We start from the raw sequence: 14,547 nt of genomic DNA on the forward strand, positions 1-14,547 counted from the left end.
GAGTAAGGCTGGCACAAACTTGGCACAAATTTCCCAAATAAAGGAGAACGTGGCTCTGGAGCCGACCTACTGATACCTGAAGGCTGATGTAGCCGCGGCTCACGAGAGTGGACACCAGCACCAGCTCGACATCTGAGAAGGGAACCATCTCGGATCAAGGATAACCAATTCACCAAATTTCCACTTCAATCAACGAGGTGTGTGTTGATCTGCGGTTTACAGGAGTTTCCTCTAGTAAACCGAATACCCGTAACCGGTAAGTTCAAGAAAGTGCTTCTTGTTTGAGATGAATGTGTAGTGGAGCAATGTCAAGAAAGAGAACTTCAAGCGCTACCGAGCGAATTTAAGATAACGCCAGACATCGTCATTAATCACATCCTTTCGAACAACAATTGTGCTAATCTATTTGAAATAGTTGAGTTTGAGACAGTAAGTTGTACCAAGGTTCGCCAGTATTGCTCGAAGGCCATACAAGCTATCATGATTCTGAACTCAATGTAAGGTATCCAGGAACATAATTCCAATGTACTTTACCTGTTCAGTCACATTTATTTCAGAATCAAAGAGACGTAAAGGTCGAACGTCATTACAGGTTCGCCTTTCCGTTAAAAGAACAATAGATGTTTTACTTGGATTAACAGAAAGTTCATATTGGGGACACCAACCTTCAACTACGTGGATAGCACTTTGCATCGAAAAAGGTGCTGATGCACATACCGACTAACAATGTTAGGTAGTCGTCGGCAAAACCATAAGTAGGTAAACCGCTATTATTGAGTTGCCTCAATAGCGTATCTGCTACGAGATTCCGCAAAAGCGGTACCAAGACTCCCCCGTGGGGGCATCCACAAATACTCAATTTCCTAATCCCTGCTAGACGCAATGTCGAGAAGAGATATCGGTTTTTGAGCATTTGATGAATCCAATTAGAAATCGTTGGAGATATACCATGACCCCGTGCAGCATCGAAAGGCACATTGTCAAAGGCACCCTGGATATCTAAGAAAACACTCAAACAAGATTGTTTTTGAGCGAATGATTGGTAGGCATGTTGGTTTACATGAAGAGGCACGTTGGCCAGATGAACATCACGGATGTGATGATCCACAATGCGTTCTAAGCATTTCAGAAGAAAAGAGGTCAAACTGATAGGTCTGAAACTCTTTGCTTCTTCATACGACGCACGACCCAGTTTCGGAATGAACTTCACCGTAATATTCCGGATTTAAGAATATACCCTGTAGCAAAACTGCAAACAAGAAGTTTTTCTAAAACATGTTAGATATAATCAAATCCCTTCTGATGCAAAATAGAATAAATCCCATCTGCCCCAGGAGATTTGAAAGTAGCAAAGCTATTTAGTGCCCACTCAATCGATTCTATAGTTATGATACTCCTAGTCGAAGCTGAAGAATCATAACTTCAAGAAAAGACAACAGGTTCATCCGAAGATGTAATATCCACACGTCCGGGGAAGTGTGTACTGAATAAACATTTCAAAATTTCCACACATTTGTAACAAGGTTTTGTCAGCCGTATCGTTCAGCAGACTGGAGAGCTTTCTTGTAGGTCTTGCGAGCCAACCTGAAAGCTTTCGATCCAGCTGAACGTCGTCTGCTCCAACTATTTCTACATTGTTTCCTGAGCTTCGCCAGATCAGAGTTCCACCAAGGGGTTCCTCATGTGGTTTTTACAGACCGTAGAACGCAAGTTTCTTCAAAAGCAGTCATGATGAAGATCCTTGTAATATCTAAAGCATAATCTTAATCACTTGGAGTGTCAATGGATGATAAATATTCGTGAAAATTGGCCGCAACTAAATCAGTAAAGAGGTCCCAGTTGGTTGACCGTAGATTCCTGAAACGCTAGGTTTGCGAAGAAACATTCAAGTGTTTCAAAAAGATGATCAGATAAATATTGTTTATCTGACACATGCCACATGGTCAACTCGTAACTAATTCTAATAGAGCAAAGACTTATGTCTACAACTTCTTCTCTGGCAGATACCATAAAGGTTAGGCGGTTGCCTATGTTAAGTAATCCAAGATCTGTACTACTTAAGTATCTATTACATCAAACTGGAGCCTCTCAAGTTAATGTCTGAATTGTCCCAGATGATATGGTGAGCATTAGTATCACTGCCAACAATTAGCGGAAGGCCTTTTGAAGTTCAGTTTGCGATGACTTGTTTGAAAGCATCCGTAGGGGATGGTTCGTCATGCGGTAAATAAACCGAACAATAGACGTATTTCCTGTTGAGGTTTCCAACAGATACATCCATTGTGATAGCACATACATCTCTGGCGGATAGTTCAGAGACGAGTGTAGCAACGATTGCGTTGTTGACTAGCAAACAGGCTCGAGGCATGACACGCGAGTTTACCATTTTATCTTTACTGAAAGTAGCAAGCACTGGGCTACGAGTATTACGCCTCCCCAAACCGTCACTTCATCCCGAGTGTTCGCTTGCTTATTACCTGGAATCAAGCAATCAGAAAGAACTCATATCATGGTGATGGTGAGTTGAGAAGTATTTGTAGCCGCGAGTATTACAAACTACAAGAAGGACTCGATTTTGACCAACTTGGTCATATCATTTGGTAAGGCAGTATAGTTAACCTTGATAATCTGAAAGACTGACTGACTTCGCAGAAGCGTTTATCAAATCCGTACGATTATTCATTCAGGCACACAGTCACTGACTCGCCCCGAATGGGGATGATGTTCAATCGCATTTGATTATCTCTCCTAGATTGGGTCGCTTGGTAGCAGTAAACATACACACGACGAGTCATATATCGATTAGCACACGGTTCAATAAACACAATTATCATAAAGGAAAACACAAACACAGAGTGCGCGTTCGGTCGGTGCCAATGTAAATCTTCCACGCCCCAATTGTGTTCCACCGAATGAAAAGGATCCTTCCAACAACAACAACAATAACAACGACGGGGACGGGGAAGCAACCAAATCCGACCGCCGTAATTCGAGCCCGGTCGTCGTCGCGAAGGTGATCTCAGTAGTACCCGAAAGCTGAAAGAATCGCCTGGCTCCACCGGGCCACCGAACCGAACTGAAATCCGGTTCGAAGTAAGCCTATATAGACGGAGCCCGGAGCCTTCCGCACCGCATTTAGTGTGAATGAAGCGAAACGTGGTACGGCGGCGGCGGCTTCGGCAGTAGGGTACTACGCTACGGCTTTCCGATAAAGCACCCATATACATCGAACTTCGGCAGAAAATCCCCTGTTGACCCATGTCAGCAGCGAGCGCGGTGCAATGTTTGTGTGTCTAGAAACGGCGGCAGTGGTTGGCAAACTGATGGAGGAGGAGCACGTCGCTCACGGCTTATATTGCTCACTAAGTTTGAATCCTGTTAGGAGTAAACATACCTCTAGAGCCGGCCTTCTGATACCTTGAAACTTCTACACCCATACGGTAATAGGTTTCTGGGACTAGGAAGATGAACGATGAAACTTAGTGTTGGAAATGTAGTTGTGAGGTCGCCATGTATATGGCACGCGTCTGTTGTGATGAAGATTTGCAGTTGTTTTGAGTATTCTCCACTGATACACACCAGGTTTCATTGGCATACAGTAGCAGATTTCATGCATGGGTTCACAAATTCCTTAATTTCGCAAACGCTTCTGCGATCCAGAATATTTGTATTGGTGAACATAGCTGTCAACATACCATACTTTACCAACTTTCCTTTTTCTGTATTAACGAGATTTGGAAAAGTCCTGGAAGCAATTACTGGAGGAATGCCTGGAGGAAGTCCTGAAGGAATGGCGGAATTCCTGGAGAAATCGCAGATGGAATTCTTGGAGAAATTCTAGAGGAATCCTTCCAAGAGTTCCTGGAGAAACTCCAGACGGAATCCCGGAAGCAATTTCAAGATTAATTCTCAAGGACAAGGTATTTGGAGTACATTGCTCAAAATTTCTAGAGCACCGTTTTATAGAACCGTCGAACGGATTTGGATTAAAATGCATCACGCTGTTGACAACCACTGAACAATTAGCGTGATGCATTTTCATCCAAATCCATTCAACGGTTCTAAAAAACGGTGCTCTAGAAATTTTGAGCTATGTACTCCAAATACCTTGCCCTTAATGGAATCCAAGTTCCTAAAGGAAGTACTGAATTAATTCCTGAAGTAGTTCCTTAAAAAATACAAGGAATTCCTCATGGGATTTCTTCAGGAATTGATCCAGGTTTTTCTTCAAGAACTCCCCCGGGGTTTCACCCGGGAATTTTTTCTGTGTTTTTTTTCAGGAAAAGCTCCAGGGATTATTTTAAAAATACCTCCAAGGATTCCCCCACGAACACTTTTTAGAATTCCTTCAGGAGTTTCTCTTGGTATTCTTTCAGGAACTCCTCCAGGAATTAATCTAGTACTTTCTCCAGGGACTGTTTGTTTAGGGATTCCCTCAGGAATAGCTCGAGGAATAGCATCCGGGACTCCTCCTAGTGTTTCTTCAGAAACTGCTGCAGGGATTCCTCAAGGAGATCCCCCACGAACTTTTCTTAGAATTTTCGGGATTTCTCCAAGGATTCCATCTGCAATTTCTTCAGGAATTCTTCCTGGGATTCCTCCAAAAATTTCTCAAGGGTTTCCTCCACGGATATCTTCAGAGATTACTCCAGGAATTATTTCAGGGATTCCTCTGGGAATTTCTGCAGGGATTCTCCTAAAAATTGATCAAGGGATTCCTTCGGAATACCTCTACAGATTCTTCCAGAAATACCTCTAGAAATTCTTCTAGAGATTCCTCCGTTGATCCCTACAGACATTGCTCTGGGATAACCTCCAAGAATTTCTGCAGGGCTTAACTCGGGAATTTATTTTGTGATTCTTTTGTGAATCCTCCACAGATTCTCCGAGGAACTCTTCTTAGGATTCCTTTAGAAATTTCTCCTTGTATTTTTTAAGGAACTACTTCAGGAATTATTTAAGTACTTCCTTCAGGAACTGTTTTTGGATTCCATAAGGAATTCCTCTTGAAATTGCTTCCTGGATTCCTACTGGAGTTCCTCCAGGAACTCTTGTAAGGATTCCTCTAGAATTTCTCCAAGAATTCCATCTGCGATTTCTTCAGGAATTATTCCTGAACTTCTACGAATTCCTTATGAGATTCACCCACGAATTTCTTCAGGAATTCCTCTAGGAATTTTTCCAGAGATTCCTCTGGGAATTCCTGCGGGGATTTCTCTTAATATTCATCCAGGAATTCATCTAGAGATTCCTTCAGGACATCCCCCAGGCATTCCTCCAGTAATTGCTTCCGGGACTTTTCCAAGAATTTCACCAGGAATTCCTACAGAAATATATCCATCTTCAAGTGATTTTTTCAGAGACTCCTACAGGAATTTCTTTTAAGATTTCTCCAGGAATTACTTCAGGGAATCCTCCAAGATTCCTCCTTGGATTCTTGCAGAGTTTTTTTTTCAGTTTTTTTTCAGCGATTCCACCAGATATTCCTTCAAAAATTGCTTCAGGGATTCACCCACGAGTTTCTTCTGGGATTGCTTCAGGAATTCTTTCTGAAATACCTCCAGAAATTCATGCAGGCATCCCTCCAGAATTTCATCCAGGAATTCCTCCAGGGTCTCCTCGAGGAATTCCTCTTGGAATATCTTCAGGGATACCTCCAGGGATTCCACCAGGAATTAATCAAGGAGTTCCATTATAAATTATGTAAGCATTTCATCCAGCAATTTCTCCAAGAAAACCTTAAAAAGTTCATCCAGGATTTTCTCTAGGAATACGTTCCAGATTTTTTTCAAGAATTCCACCAAGAAATCTTCCAGATTTTCCTACAGGAATTGCTGCAGGGATTCCCCTAGGAATTCTGCAAAAAAAAATTCCGGGAACTTCTTCAGGGATCTCCGGATTTCTCCACGAAATTCTCAAAGATTTACCAAGGGATTTCTGCAGAAACTCCTTTGAAGATTTCTCCAGGAATTCCTCCAGAAATTTCTCTAGAAATTCCTCAAGAAATTCTCAGGAGATTTTTTTTTAAAATTCATCCAGTAATTGTTGCAAGAGTTCCTCCAAAGATTCCTCTAGGAATTCCATCAAGGATTCCTCCAGCAATTCCCAAAGGAAAACCTCCAGAAATTCCTACAGGATTTTATCGAGGAATTTTACTGGCAACTCATCCAGGAAATTCTCCAGGAATTACCCCAAGAATTCCTCCAGCAATTTCTCTAGGAATTGATCCAAGAATTGCTCGGGAACATCCTTAAGAAATTATGTCAGCAATTTCTTCAGGATTTTTTCCTGAATCTTCTAGGGATTTTTTTCAGAAATTCTCCCAGGAATACCATCAGGGATTTTTCAGGGATTCCTTCAGGCATTTCTCCAGGGATTCCTCCAGGAAAGCCTTCGAAGATTCATCCAGGGAATCCTTCAGAAGTTCCTCTAAGGATTCTTCCAGCAAATCCTCTAGGGGTTTCTTCAGAAATTCTTTCAGGAAAATCTTTAGGAATACCTTCAAGATTTTTTAAGAGATTCCTCCAGGAATTCCTCTAGAAATTCCTCCAGAGATTTCTTTACAAATTTCTTCAAAGATTCCCCCAGAGATTCCTTCACAAATTCTAGAAATTCCTCCAGGATTTTTTCAAGGGATTTTTCCAGAAATAGAAAAATAATAGAAATCTCCAAGAATTCCTCTAGAGATTTCTCTAGAAATGAATAGAGTAATTCTTTCAAGAATTCCTCTGGAGATTCTTCCAGGAATTTCATCCTGGCTTCCTCCAGCAATTCCCACAGGAATACATCAAGGAATTCCCCCAGTCATTCCTCCAAGATTTTAACGAGGAATTTCTACAGAAATTTTTTCAAGGATTCCTCCAGGGATTTTTTTCAGGAATTCCTTCAAGGATTTCTCCCGAAATTACTCTAGGAATTCCGCTAGAAATTCCTCCAGGAATTTCCTAAGGGATTTTTTTTTTCAGAAAAACAAAAACAACAGAAATAGACATCTCTCAGAATTCCTCTGCAGATTGCTCTAGAAATTCATCCAATAATTCTTTCAAGAATTCATCTAAAGATTCCTCCAGGAATTCCTCTAGGAATTTCTTCAGGAACTTCTCCAGAAAATACCCCAGGAATTTCTTCACGAATTCGTCTAGGAATTTCTACAGGAATTGCTCCTGGACATCTTCCAGAAACTATGTTAGCAATTCCTCCAGGAATTTCCTCAGGAAATCCTCTAGGGAGTTTTTCATAGATTCTTCCAGGAAATTCTCCAGGAATACTTTCAGGAATTTATCTGGCATTCCTCCAGGAATTCCACCAGAGATTCGCTCAGGAACTGTTTCAGGGATTCCTCCAGGGATTTCTTCACAGATTGCTCCAGGGATATTCCCAGAGATTCCTCCAGGGTCCTTCAGGAATTTCTTAAGGGATTTTTTTCAGAAATTTTTCCCAGAACTCCTTTGGAGATTTCTCCGGGAATTCCTCCAGGATTTTTTTTTCCAGGAATTACTCCAAGAGGTTCCAAGAAATTTCTCCGGGAATTCCTTCTGGGTCTTTCCAGGAATTACACAAGGAATTTGTTCAGAAGTTTCTCCAGGCATTCCTCCAGGATTATCTCTAGAGATTTTCTCAGGAATTGCTTCAGGAAATCCTCCAGCATTTCCTTCGGAGATTTCTCCAAGAATTCTTCCAAGGATTTCTTCTGGAATTTCTCCAAGATTTCCTTTAGCAATTCCAGAAGAGATTTCTTCTGAAATTTTACTAGAGATTCCTCCCGGAATTTCTCCAGAACTTCCTACAAGGAATCCTCCAGAAATTTATCTAGGATTTCTTCTAGATTTTCTTAATGAGAAATTTTCAGATATTTCTCTAGGTATTCCTCCCATTTATACAGGAATTCCTCTAGGTAGACTTTCAGAAATTCTTTCAGGGATTCCTCCGGGAATTCCTCCAGGGATTCTATAGGGCTACCTCCAGGCATTCTTCCAGGGAAAGCTTCAGGAAATGCCTCTCAGCTTCTCTTCAAAAATTCGTTTAGGAGTTCCTTTGGAAATTTCAGAAATCCTTCAATCTTCTATTCAGGAATGTACTCATCGCTACCAGCACCACGTTCATTTATGTAGATCAGACGAGTTTTTTTTAACGTACAGGTATTCTTCGATATAACGTACCCTCGATATAGCGAATTCGATATAATTAACATTTTGCTTCGATATAACGTACAGCATTAAAAAAAATCATTTTCCAGTAATAACCCCAAGATAATCACGAAATCACTCAAATCAATGTTTTGTTGCAGCATTGGCCTTATCTATTTAAATTTATTTAAACGTTACATCGAAGCGTAACAAAATACAACAGCGATGTTATTATATTCAAATTCCTCGTATTGCGTTTAGTTATAAAAGCTATTAGGTACAAATTTGCTAAGGGTGCTTGCCCTCCCTTAGGGCAATATAGCCGAGGCGGTAAACGGCCCATATAGCCGAGGCGGTAAACGCACGGGTATTCAGCATGACCATGCTGAGGGTGACGGGTTCGATTCCCGGTCGGTCCAGGATCTTTTCGTAAAGGAAATTTCCTTGACTTCCTTGGGCATAGAGTATCTTCGTGCCTGCCACACGATATACGCATGCAAAATGGTCATTGGCAGAGGAAGCTCTCAGTTAATAACTGTGGAAGTGCTCATTGAACACTAAGCTGAGAAGCAGGCTTTGTCCCAGTGAGGACGTTACGCCAAGAAGAGAGAGAGAGAGCTTGCCCTCCCCTGATTGAAAAGCTGGCTACGCCCTTGCTTCCGAAGGAAGAACTCACATTTTGGAGGTTGTCTGGAATGGGATTCGATCCCAGGTACTCTTCGTGATAGTGACATGCTTTAACTATCACACCAGATCCTATCCACGCTTACCAACTTCCCTTGATCCTTGAGAAAACAATTAGGGGGAACCCCTGCTTCAGCTGCTACGAGAAAAGTCAAGCCGGCCCCGCCGAGTTCAAGACCGGCCGGCTCGTGTCGGGTCGACAAAGACACCGAAGGAGGTGGGGCAACGAGGATTACGGGGCAGACCGGGTGGAGAGGCGGGATGCGAAATCCAATTATCGTCTACGTACACACATATTTTATCGATAAAAGGCAGTGAGCGTCGAGCAAGCAGCCCAGCGCGCTTCGAGGAATGGCTCCTGCTCCAACCCAAAGGAATAGTCAAACCACAACGCAACGGCGCGTTTAGCATCACATGGAAAAGAATGTCGTCACACATCTCCAACGACTAACACACATGCTCGGTCGCCTATTTGGGAGCGGGTAAGTTGACGCGAACGCCCCCCCGGACGGATGAAGACAGCTATCGGAACGAGCTGCCGCACCGTGGAACGCAACGGACAGGTGGGTGAGTGCGAGCTTCCGACACTTCATCATCTCTATTGTGACGTGGTTGGCTTGCGGTGGGGTGGTGGTGGGTCATATCGTATGGAGTTCAATTTCTTGATAGGTATGCCTTGGATTTCGTTGGGGCAAAGTTCGGGAAATGAATAGATAACCTTTCGGAACGAAAGGGGATCCTATTTTGGTTAACACGCACTCGTCAAATATTTATGGTGCCACAAACGGAAATAGCTGTATGAATCATAAAAGTTTGTGGAGGTGAATTTCGATTCTTAGAAATTATTCGTGCTGTATCAGGGAAACATATTTGAGGGATTTGTATAAAAATTCAGGGCAAATCATTTTTGTTTTGTTAACTCATCTGTTGATCCGAGAAATTTCGTTTATCTAGTCAGTGGATTGATTACATACCTGAAATGAAAGAAGAAAAAACTATTAGTTTACAATGTAGGGGTAAGTTGCAAAAATTCATAAAATAAATATACATTTGATTGAAATTACAAGCACGTTTTCAATACATGAGATCTTAAAATTATACCAGATTGCAGCTTCCTTTATTGGATCTATGATAGACCGGCAGCATCAGCATTGTAGACTATGCACGTGCTGCAACGGAATTTAATTAACATGTTATTCTTTTGTTTCAACTTTCCCCGTAGGAATGATGATGTTATTTATTTGTACAATTCCATCGAGAGATCCAGATTATGCAGCAAACTATATTCTTCCGATTCGCAAGCAGGAACAACTGCCTGGTATACTCCGACAAAGGCGAAGAACGCTTTTTATTGGACTCGCACAAAGCACGTACCACCGACCCGTCGCGTCGGGTCGGTCGTCGAGGCACGCTGGCTGTTGCTGTGTTGAAAGTTGGAACTACCGGCGACGATGAATCATCTCACCATCATCCCTAATGGAATACCCTTCCATCTCCATCCATCTCTCGGTGGTTATTTATTTGCCGAGTTCTTCAAGAAGTCCGCAGAGCAAATACGTGACTGTGGCACTCTGCTGCATTAACGCCATGCAGTAATTCCCTTAGCTTATTCCATTCCATCGCCGGCGTGAGGGCTACGTTTGATGCTTACTGTACGTTCTGACAAAACCCGGAAGAGCACAATGCTAACAGCAAATGCCTTAAATTAAAAACTTTCAAGAGTTTTTCTTCCAGCTTTTAATCCTTAAGAATTTCAATTACATCAAAATAAACTCCTTTAACGTACATATGTACAGATGGAGAAATATTGGTTAAATTGGAAAAAAAAAACACACACACACAGCTCAGGTGAGATTTGAACTCACGACCCTTATACGTTAGACAAGTGCTTTACTAACTAAGCTACCGAGCCAACTAGTGACACTGCATTTTAGTTAAAAAAATCTAATCTCATCGTACGTAGGGTGCCTATACCAATTATGGCACTACGTAAGGAAAACTATTTGTACAAAAATAACCAGAAGACCAACGAGTATCATGAATATGTTAAAAGATAGCTTAGTTTCTAAACTTTACAGGAAAAATGTAGAAACGGACCCAACACTACTTTTAGTATTTATTACAGCGTGTGCCAATGATAGAAACCCTGTACCAATTTTATGGTTACATTTTTTAACTTCGGTTCCTTTCCGCACTATTTGCATGCATCCTTTATAGGGTTAGCCATAACTGGTACACTATGGCGAAAAAATGGTGCAAGGAAGCCGATATTTTAAGGGAAATGATTTATTTCTACCATAATTTGAGTAAAATGTGGAGTTTGAATGAGTGCAACCATCTTTTGTGAATGTGATCTGTTGTTCACAATTTTGTTCTTGTTGATTTACATCGTTAAAGGGTGAAAATCAACTATGGCGAATAATTGGTACTATAGCCATAATTGGAACACTTAACCTACGGAGAGCGAACGCAATTCAACATTTTCAAAATATGGGAGCTAATTTATAAATTAGTAGTTGATACCAAACGACCATGAGGCATTTGGCGAGATACAAGAATAAACTCGATCATTATTGATCGGTGCTTAGTTAGACGGTAATTAGATAAATACCCTACCTCTTTAGTTGGGAATAATTTAACTAGATGGTGCTGTAGTAAAATTGATTTGATTTGATAATATCTCAGCCCAACAAAAATTAACAATTTTGATGTTTCCAGCAAATATGTTTATCTGGTCAATGTAATTATTAGTAAGAAATCCATCGAACAGGTTGCCCTGAGGTGAAGAACCTCCTGGATTCCTACCAGATTTTATCTTACAATTCCTCCGAAGAATTCCGTAGGGATTCGTTTCAGGATTGCTCCTGGAATAACGAATCCACTCGGGATTCTTCTTGGGATCGCTTCAAGTATTATTCAAATAATTTCTTCCGCATTCTTAAAGGCATTCCTTACGAGATTGTTTCTTGGATTCTTCCAGAAATTTCCTATCGACTCCTCCCGGGTTTCCCCCAGGTATTCCAAACCGGGTTTCCTTCATTGGCCTTCAGGGTATTCTCATAGGATTGTTTCAGAGATTTCTTCTGGGATTTTCTCAATTGTTTTCCCAAAAATTCATTCAGGGATGATTGTTTTTGTCTTTTTAACCGGAATTCTGTCTACGATTTCCTCCCTGGATTCCTTCAGCGATACTTCAAAAGTTCTTTCAATCTTGTTTTTTTTTTGGGATTTATGCAGGGATTTCTCCCGTCCTTCCTTCAGACATTTCAACCACGATTTCTTCGTTGACACTTTCCGGATCCCCGAGATTTTTTTCTGAGAATTCTGCCGAGATTCCTTGAATGATTCCCAAGTATCCTCTCGGGATTTCTCTCTGGATACCTTTCTAAATTTCGTTAGGTATTCTTTCAGAGATTCTTTCCAATGTTCTTTCAAAACTTCCTGCAGGATTCTTCCAAGAACTCCTCTTGATTTTTTTCCAGAGGATTCGATGGATTTCTCCCGCGATTCTTCCACAGACCTTCAGATTCAATGACACATATTGCCCATTTTACTGGTACTTTACCAGATTTGCTATTATGTCTGAAACATACTGGAAAAACTTGTAATTAGAAGGCACGAAATGTTGCTTATTGACAAATTGAGAGATGAAATTTGTTAAATAAAATCACGCCGAGCTCTCGACGCATACTAATTAGATACCAGTAAAACAAACTGCCTGGTGGCTAGGTATGTGGAGTACGAGAGTAAGTCTCGGCTTCATAAAAATAATTCGCTCTCACTTTTAGTTAGTGGGCACAAACAGGAGTATGTTGTGGATTGGCATCTAAGCCGGAAAAAGAGATGAGTTTATGAAATAGGAGTGTTCGCGGTGCGGCTTCGGAGTCAGTTTGGCTTTCTATTCCGCAGAATCATTACCTGTTCTGTGGCTTAGTTGGTTAAAGTGCCGGTCTAGCGAATACGGAGTCGTGGGTTCGAATCCCACCAGAACGCGATCTCTCAATTTGTCAATTAGCAACATTTCGTGCCTTTTAATTACAAGTTTTTCCAGTACCTTCAGATTCCTCCAGATAATTTGCCCGGGACTCCTACGAGATTTACTCCATGTGGGGACGGCAAAGTTAGATGGGGATTCTTGGATAGTGTAATGAGCCATTTTTTTTAAATATGCTAGAAAGAGCAGAAGAATGTGAGAAATCGTACCCATACTCTGTAAGCACAGCATACTCGTACTGAGTAAACAAAATGTTTTTTTTTTTTTTTAATTTCTTTGTATTTGTGAATTTTAACTTATTGCTAATTCTTCACACCGTAAACAAAATGTGGATTAACTCAAATAAGAGTGGAGCATAAGATAAAAATAGGATAAATTTTCGAACTAGACAGACATTTATGTAACTATCCGTAGTGTAATCTTTTTTCTAATATTTTTAGTGGTTATTATCTCTTTGACTTATTAAGAGCTGATTTGTATCTATACAGCTGAGAATGTAACGATAGAAGGAAAGTTGTGCTGAAATAGAAATAGCGAAAATTATAAGTTGTTGAGGACCTACGTTGAAGAATTTTTTGAGAACTGCACCACAGATTTCCATTTTTTTCGTGAAATCATGTTTATTTTATTAAAACTTTACTATTAATAACAAATTTGCTGGAGGATTTGAATTGTGGCACACCTTAGGCGTTAACGGATAAAGAAGTTTAGCAGGAAATTCCCCTGGAAGTTTCATCGGGAATTCCTCCAGGAGTTTCACGCGGAAATCTACCAGAAATTTCACCAGGAACTCCACGAGTTTCTTGGGAAATTCCACTAGGAGTTAAAACGGGAATGCCTGCAGGAGTGACACCGGGAACTTCAAGAGATCCGATGGGGATTCTTCTAGTAGTTTTATCTAGGATTTCTTTAGCACTTCATTAGGATTTCGTCTATGATTTCCACTTGAAGAATTCCCAGAAAAAATCCACCGTAAAACAAGTTTAAGATTTCCACTCTTCTAGGAGTTCCACCAGGAATTGCTCTGAAAGCTCCACCAGGAATCCTTCTAAGATTTCTACAGTGAATTCCCCTAAGAGTTTACCTTGGAATTTCTCTAAGTGTATCGACGGAAGCTTTTCGAGATGATCAAACGACTATTTCGTTTGAAGTTTCACTTGGAAATCCTGTAGGAGTTCAACCGGGAACTGATCTGAGAATTCTACCGGAAAATTCCGAATTCTTCCAAAACTTCCTTTAGGAATTCTCCCCGACGCTCACTCCTGAATTGTACACAGGTTCCTCAGCCATCTCTTCCACATGTTTTTGTGTTCCATCCAGTTGCTTCGGAAATTTTACCAGGAGTTCCTCCGAGAATTTTCCGGGACTTCCTCGTAAAATTTGACCAAGAATTCGTAACGGAATTCTTCCAGGTGTTCCTCTTTGATCCCTTCCGTAAGTTCCTTCGAGAATTCTTCCAAAGTTTTATCCGGGAATTCTCCTGGAAGTATCTCTGGAACTTCTCCCAGCAATTTGTATCGCAATTCTTTCGAAATTTTCTCCAGGAACTCTTCCAGTAAAACCTCAAAAATTTCTTCCAAAAAGTCTCATTCGAGAAGTTCCTCCAGGTACTCTTCCAGAATAAAAAAGTTGCGTAATCTCATTCCATAGGAAATTCTTCCATATGTATCCGGAATTCTTCCAGAAGTTTCTTCAGAAACTTATTCATAAGTTCCTTCGTGGTTCGTTTCAGAAATTCTTCTA

At 40.9% G+C, this 14,547-nt stretch overlaps 2 protein-coding genes and 1 non-coding gene across 8 annotated transcripts in view; all 3 read right to left on the reverse strand.

The window, feature by feature from the left end:
* LOC109408749 (serine/threonine-protein kinase N) overlaps positions 1 to 14,547 on the reverse strand; it is a 371,435-nt gene that overhangs the window by 220,709 nt on the left and 136,179 nt on the right. The window lies entirely within an intron of this gene.
* Positions 1 to 14,547, reverse strand: part of LOC134288706 (uncharacterized) — a 345,573-nt gene that overhangs the window by 183,554 nt on the left and 147,472 nt on the right. The gene's annotated exons all lie outside the window — the stretch shown is intronic.
* Trnav-aac (transfer RNA valine (anticodon AAC)) lies at positions 10,651 to 10,722 on the reverse strand. Its single transcript has one exon. It is a non-coding gene; the product is annotated as a tRNA-Val (tRNA).

Source organism: Aedes albopictus, chromosome 2, assembly GCF_035046485.1.
Source record: "Aedes albopictus strain Foshan chromosome 2, AalbF5, whole genome shotgun sequence".
In the NCBI taxonomy this organism is placed as follows: Eukaryota; Metazoa; Arthropoda; class Insecta; order Diptera; family Culicidae; genus Aedes; species Aedes albopictus.